At 45.0% G+C, this 6,000-nt stretch overlaps 1 non-coding gene and 2 pseudogenes across 1 annotated transcript; 1 reads left to right on the top strand and 2 right to left on the bottom strand.

Moving 5' to 3' along the window:
• Positions 1 to 524: 524 nt before the first annotated feature.
• Positions 525 to 597, bottom strand: TRNAK-CUU (transfer RNA lysine (anticodon CUU)). The gene has a single exon. It is a non-coding gene; the product is annotated as a tRNA-Lys (tRNA).
• Positions 588 to 1,029, bottom strand: LOC142461056 (jupiter microtubule associated homolog 1 pseudogene; annotated as a pseudogene).
• Positions 1,030 to 1,237: 208 nt separating this feature from the next.
• LOC142461055 (protein C1orf43 pseudogene) overlaps positions 1,238 to 6,000 on the top strand; it is a 41,522-nt pseudogene continuing 36,759 nt past the window's right edge.

The following is a 6,000-nucleotide window of genomic DNA, read 5'->3' as shown; positions in this document are numbered from 1 at the left end:
CAATGTCTGAGGTCTCCAGCAAAAGCACACCTTACACACAGGCATTGGATGCAACAGTTGTTTGCTCACACAGAGAAGAGACAGAGGTGATTCATCATCAGGAGTGGGCACCAGTCCCCACAGCGAGCGGTTTCATTCATCGGTCAGTGCAGGGATGGTGGTTTGTGTCGGGAGCCATGAGGCCCAGTCATAACCTTGCCTGTCTGGAACCATGAGGCCCGGCCATTGTCTTGATCTTTATTGCCTGAGCTCTGTAACTTTCCATAGGAACGCACAGTTGCTGTTTTTTCTGCAGTCATTGTTCTCAGGGAAACACCTGCGGCTTGCTTCCCCCATTTATTCTCAGGGAAACACCTGCGGCTTGTTTCCCTTTCCCTGGCCTATATAAGCTGTTGCATTTTATTCAATAAACGAGACTTGATCAGACTGCTCTCTTGTCTCCATGTCTCGTGTCTCTTGGCCCCCAATTCCCACTGCCTCCTCCAGGGTCCATGTTGAAGTTCCCGCGGGACGGGGCATTCTGGCGCCCAACGTGGGGCTCGAACCCACGACCCTGAGATTAAGAGTCTCATGCTCTACCGACTGAGCTAGTCGGGCAGGTTTATCCTGGATGGCAAGGGCGCCGGCACGACGGGGCTGGGCACAGGAGCAGCAGGCACGGGCTTCTGCTCGCTCAGGCCCAGGCTGGCGGACAGGTCTGGGTCCACATTTTCGTGAATGTCGCCTTTTCCCTTCAGGTCACAACAGTGTCCGGAGTTTGGTTCCAAAGAGCTCTTTGTCTGGGGCAGCGAGGGCTCAGAGTCTTCCCTGCCACCACTAGACGTGGCGCCTGTGGACTTGGTCCAGGAAGGGGAGCTTTCTTCAGACGTCCAAAAGATGTTGGAGGTCATTTTGTTCCTCCACACAGGTGCTTCTACTGGTTCATCAAAGCCTAATGAGAAATTGGAGCTGCCACCTGGTGGCCACAAAAACCCAAGAGCTGCTTCTGCTGTTGGGATCTACGCCCTTGAAAGTGGTGGTGATGGTCATGGTGCCCAGGAATGAGGAGGGCCAGCACCTGGGACCGCGGTGCGAGGATCGAGCCGAAGGGCGCAGAACCACTCCACAACCTACTACCGGAAACCGCTGCACGAACGTCTGCCACCGCCAGGCTCCGGCCGCCGCCTTTACAGCTTCCTGAGGTCCCGCTAGGGACTGCGTTGAAGTTCCCGTGGGACAGGACATTCTGGTGTCCAACATGGGGCCCAGATACGAGGGATACCGTGAGGAAGAAGGTGCCAAAGGAGACCAGCGAGTGAGGCCGGCGAGTAAAAGTGAAAGTAAATTACTGCGGTTGCTGCGGGAACCTGCCACGCCAAGACTGAAGGTTAATAAAAGCGCCTGAAAATGGGACAAGGATTAAGCAAGCATCAGATTTATGTGAAACAATTGAAAGAGGCTTTAAAGACACAAGGAGTAAAGGTTAAAAGTTGTGATTTATTTAAATTTTTTTACTTTATAAAAGATACTTGTCCTTGGTTTCCGCAGGAAGGGACGATTGATATAAAAAGATGGAAAAGGCTTGGAGGAAATTTCCCGTTAAAGGGGATCCCGGAGCCTCACTCACTGGAGTTAAGCAGGGGTCTGATGAGCTGTTCGCAGACTTTGCTCATAGACTCAACACCAATCCGGCCTTTAGGGAGCAATTAGACCCCACAGGTAAAGGACAGACTTGAAGGGATATATCTGCCTTTGTGCAGACATTGGGCCTTCATTTCAACAGAGCCTGGCCATGGCAGCAGCCTTTAGCGGGCAAACGGTAAAGGATTTTCTTAATGACAGACAAAAATAAAAAGGGTTGCTTTAAATGTGGCAAGATTGGACATTTTGCTAAGGACTGTTAAGGGGACTCAAATAGGAGTGCTGAGACGAGGGCTCCAGGCCCTTGTCCAAGGTGCAAAAGAGGGAAACATTGGGCCAATGGATGTAAGTCTAAAACTGATAGTCAAGGGAATCCTTTGCCACTCCAGCAGGGAAATGGGATTAGGGGCCAGACCCACGCCCCGAAACAAGCTTATGGGGTGGTCAGCAATGTTCCGGCAAGCAGCAACAATCAGGACTTAGTAGAGCAACCCAAGGGCGCACAGGACTGGACCTCTGTTCCACCTCCCACACAATATTTACCCCCGACATGGGAGCACAAGCCTTAAGCACTGGGGTGCACGGTCCCCTACCCCCTGAAACCTTTGGATTAATCTTAGGAAGGGGTAGTGTTACTATGAAAGTTTTGCAAATTTACCCAGGAGTAGTTGATAATAATTATACTGGAGAGTTTAAAATTATGGCCAAAGCTGTTGACAATATCATTACTATACCACAAGGAGAAATAATAGCACAGTTGATTCTACTACCATTTGTTAAGACTGATAATAAGAGCCAATATTCTAAAAGAGGGAAAGGAGGCTTTGAGTCGTCTAATGTGTATTGGGTACAACCAATTACTAATCGGAAGCCTTCCCTGACCTTATGGTTGGATGGCAAGCCATTTACAGGATTGATAGATACAGGAGCTGATGTTACCATTATTAAGCAGGAAAATTGGCCCTTTAATTGGCCCACCTCAGAGACATTAACTAGCTTGAGAGGAATTGGGCAAGGTAGTAATGCCAAGCAAAATTCCAAGTACATCACCTGGAAGGACAAAGAAAATAATTCAGGCCTCATTAAGCCGTTTATCATACCTCAATTGCCTGTTAACCTTTGGGGCAGGGATTTACTCTCTCAAATGAAAATTATAATGTGCAGCCCTAATGATATAATCACTGCACAGATGCTAGCTCAGGCTTATAGCCCTGGAAAAGGATTGGGGAAAGGAGAAGATGGTATCCGGCAACCAATCCCAGCCTTGGGACAATTGACAAGCCCTTATTGCGGGTTTTTTTCAGCTTTTCCTAATCAGGCACTCAATATTTTCCCTTACCCAATATACCAAGCTGTCTAGACAATTGCTTTCAGATGTACAAGCTTTATCAAGCACCATACAAGATCTTCAAAATCAAGTAGACTCTTTAGCAGAAGTAGTGTTACAAAATAGAAGAGGTTTAGACTTACTCACAGCAGAACAGGGAGGTATCTGTTTGGCTTTACAGGAAAAATGCTGTTTCTAAGCCAATAAGTCAGAGACAAGATCAGACAACTACAAGAAGACCTGGAGAAGCGAAGATGAGAGTTGTCTGCCAACCCACTTTGGACCGGGCTAAACGGGCTTTTACCCTCTCTCTCACCACTTTTGGGACCCTTGGTTAGCCTATTACTTCTGCTCTCACTGGGACCTGTGGTGTTTATCAAGCTCATGGCATTTATCAAGCAACAGATTGAGGCCATCCAGGCAAAGCCTATACAGGTCCATTACCACCGTCTTGAAATATGTGAACAGGGTGGCTCATACGAGTACTTATGATAAGACCCCCTGCCCTTGTGTGCTGAACTGGACAGTCAGTGATGGGTAAGATCGGCACAAGACATACCAACCTAAGACAGACATTGGTTTGCTCTTATTTTATGAAAGCATTCCATTGATCAATGACGGGTAAGGATGACTCTTGATGCCTGACAACCTAGGACAGACGCAGTTCCCGAAGGGATCTCTCTTGGCTTTACAAAATAAAAAAGGGGGACCTGTCGGGAGCCATGAGGCCCAGTCATAATCTTGCCTGTCTGGAGTCATGAGGCATGGCCATTGTCTTGATCTTTATTGCCTGAGCTCTGTAACTTTCCATAGGAACTGTTTTTTCTGCTTTCATTGTTCTCAGGGAAACACCTGCAGCTCGCTTCCCCCATTTATTGTTCTCAGGGAAACACCTGCGGCTTGCTTCCCTCATTACTGGCCTATATAAGCTGTAATCTTACATTCAATAAATGAGACTTGATCAGGCTACTTGTCCTGTCTCCATTTCTTGTGTCTCTTGTCCCCCCAATTCCCACTCCCTCCTCCAGGGTCTGCATTGTAGTTCCCACGGGACAGGACAGGTTTGCAAGCATCCCTCCTTTGTGCTGCAGTTGAATAACAGTGTTCCTGCCTCAATATAGCAAAGATAGAGAAATAGGGTTGTGCTAGGAGGTGGAATCTACTGGAAGGCAGTGAGATGGTTTTGTTGCTGTTTTGTATATTCCATGTAATGTGTGTAACAATCAGTTTGGGGAATGTTAGCATGTGTTCAGAAGAAGGTAGAAGAGGTATGCTGTAGGACACCAGCTACAAAAGAGTGTTTTGGGACCCAGAATCCTTGGGAAAGGCAGTCAGACAGCAAGGTCATCATATACCAGTAGCCAGACTGATGCATTTGATCCTAAGCACACCTGGGTCTGTTATGGACCCTGGGGAAGGACAGCAGACTGCACTTGGACTGCCTGCTTCCTCAATTTCTGATACCTATTGGGGTCTATCTCAGATGTATATTGTCACTGGGGGTAACATTCTTGAATTTTTGTTCTTTGTTTTTCTGGTTTACATTAGATGAAACCTGGAATTTATGAACATAGTGATAGCTAAGACAATAAGGACTCTGGGGCCTACAGTGGGGGTTGGCGGGGATAAAAGGGAGCTGATGCCAAGGAGCTCAGGATGGAAGAGGGTGTTTTGAAATTGATTTTGGTGGCAATTGTACAATGCTGCTTGATGCACTTGAACTACAAATTGATAAGATTATTAGCACCAAATAAAATGGCTTTGGAAGAAAAAATGAGAAAATAAATAAAATATTAAATACTATTCCATTGCTAACAATTTTTTAATTTAGTTTTCTGGCTCACATAATAATCTTCTACAGTTCAATATTTTAGCTAGTTTTTGAAGTGTTGTTCCAGTAAGACTTTCCATCATTTTCTGATGATGAATGAAAAAATTATCTTTCATTTTAAACTTATTTTTCTCATGGTACATGTATAGGCAACAAAATACTATTTTCAACATTCTTCTCATGCATAAGTAAGTGGCATTAGATTGTCATCATGTTCAACAATTGCCAACAATTGTAAAATTTCCTATCACACACATCACAAAAACCAATAAAAAAGAATTCTGACTTGACAATTTCCTCCTTAACTTGGAATAAATAACTCTATTACTTTCTTGCTTCAATTATTTTAAAGTGCCTTTATCTTCTTTCTGAAAAAATGAAGTCTACTCTGTTCAATACTTTCATTGTCTTTCAGGCACATTTCTCTCTTAATCAGTATCTTATTGTGGAATATATCTCAATATCATATCTCTATGAATATTTATATCTTCCTTCTGCTGTAGCCAATTCATATTGTTTGCAAGTTGTAGCACTATCTACCTCCAAAGCTGTTCACAGTGAGGGAGAGTCTGTGTGAGTTCAGACATAAAACAAGCCTCAGGGAGAGAGCGTATCTGCAGGGATGCTAAGGACCCACCAGCTCTGGACCAAGAGAAGAAAGAAGTTAGGACAAGAGCCTGGGTAAGGACTGCAGTGCCTGGTCAGCTAACACTGCTGTGCTGGACACTATGGTAGCTCTACTGCCCATGGCAGGAAACTGGCAGAGACAACTCCAAGTAACACTCCTGACAATAGTTTGAAAGCTTAGGGCCAGAAAAAATGTTGCTGTTCGATCCACAGAAGTTGGAACACAGTGTAAGCCCAGGAAACACCTCTCTGGTAAGTGATGGGATGCTGTCAGCAGGGTACTCTCTGAAAGCACTGAGCCCAACACCCACCCTCAGTACTAATTCCTGGGAAGAAAACAGCTTATTTCTGTGGTTCCTTTTAACCTCACAAATAACCCTGTTGTTAGGAAACCTTCACATGTCACGTCTAAATATAGAAGATAACATTGAAGTATCTTTTATTTCTTTCCAAATATAATCAAACATAATAGGGGAAAGAAGAATTCAGGATGATATACATTTGTTTCCTTGTGTGTTCAGATGCATGAAAAAATTCAGGTTGACCAGGTATTGATTCCAACCATGTTGATGATGGAGATTGTTTTTAATTTCAA

Source organism: Tenrec ecaudatus, chromosome 11, assembly GCF_050624435.1.
Source record: "Tenrec ecaudatus isolate mTenEca1 chromosome 11, mTenEca1.hap1, whole genome shotgun sequence".
NCBI lineage: Eukaryota > Metazoa > Chordata > Mammalia > Afrosoricida > Tenrecidae > Tenrec > Tenrec ecaudatus.
This window is presented reverse-complemented; position numbering and strand designations above follow the sequence as displayed.